Source organism: Sapajus apella, unplaced genomic scaffold (assembly GCF_009761245.1).
Source record: "Sapajus apella isolate SASKATOON/1434 unplaced genomic scaffold, GSC_monkey_1.0 scaffold50, whole genome shotgun sequence".
NCBI classification, from domain to species: Eukaryota; Metazoa; Chordata; class Mammalia; order Primates; family Cebidae; genus Sapajus; species Sapajus apella.
Window position 1 is genome coordinate 3,865,499 of NW_022436990.1, and position 1,522 is coordinate 3,867,020.

The window sequence follows — 1,522 nt, forward strand, 5'->3', positions numbered from 1 at the left end:
GGTTACGGTGAACCAAGATCACGCCATTGTACTCCAGCCTGGGCAACGGGGCAAAACTCCATCTCAAAAAAAAAAAAGGAACATGATAAAAAAAAAAATTCCACAATAATTACAATTTTGGAACGTGATCTTAAATTCCTATGAAAGGGCATGAAGAGGTTTTTTTAGTTTTTTAGTTTTTTTTTTTTTTTTTTTTGAGACGGAGTTTTGTTCTTGTTACCCAGGCTGGAGTGCAATGGCGCGATCTCGGCTCACCGCAACCTCCGCCTCCTGGGTTCAGGCAATTCTCCTGCCTCAGCCTCCTGAGTCGCTGGGATTACAGGCACGCACCACCATGCCCAGCTAATGTTTTTGTATTTTTAGTAGAGACGGGGTTTCACCATGTTGACCAGGATGGTCTCGATCTCTTGACCTCGTGATCCACCCGCCTCGGCCTCCCAAAGTGCTGGGATTACAGGCTTGAGCCACCGCGCCCGGCCTTGTTTTTTTTTTTTAAGACTAGTCAAGTGCAGTAGTGAGAAGGGGGGAAAGAGTAGAACAAGGAGTTCGATCTGTAACTGACTGAACAATCAATCGAGATAACTCACTACCTTCGGACCAGCCTAGTTTGCTTTGTTTTTTGAGACGAAGTCTTGGTCTGTTGCCCAGGATGAAGTGCAGTGGTACAATTTCAACTCACTACAACCTCTGCCTCCCAGGTTCAAGTGATTCTCCTGACTCAGCCTCTCGAATAGCTGGGATTACAGTTGTGCACCACCACACCTGGCTAATTTTTGTATTTTTAGTAGAGTATTTTAGTAGAGATGGGGTTTCACCATGTTGGTCAGGCTGGGCTCCTGACCTTGTGATCTGCCCGCCTTGGTCTCCCAAAGTTCTGGGATTACAGGTGTGAGCCACCACACCCGGCCTGGGCATGAAGAGTTGAGAAGTTATTGTTAACAATTTGAGAAAACCCAGTATGTTAATTTGAGGAAAACAACGGAGACATTTGGGGAAAAAGTTTTTGTTTTGTGAATTACCAAGGAAAGAACTAATCAGAGGCTAAGCAATATGCTTAAGGTTGAATTTGCCAAATTAAAATGTACATACTATGATGTAGCATGTGTCTTTATTTGCACATGCAGTGAGATAATTCCTACAGTTGTCTCACACTGCTGTAGGTTATTAGGAGCTCCATCCTTTAGTGACATCACTTTTCTGAATTCTCTAACACTTTTCCATTCAGCTAATCCTTTGATTAGTCTGTATTTTCCAGATCAAGTGTATGTTGTTTTTCGCTTGCTTCACTTCCCTTGTCCCTTGCACCCCACTAACAGGAAAATTCCTGGTGGTCAAAATGGTTCTAATTCTTTTTGTGTACTCGGGCTTAATTCAATAGGAATTGGCATAACTTCTCAATATTTAAAAAATTTAGTCTGGGCCGGGCGCGGTGGCTCAAGCCTGTAATCCCAGCACTTTGGGAGGCCGAGGCGGGTGGATCACGAGGTCATGAGATCGAGACCATCCTGGTCAACATGGTGAA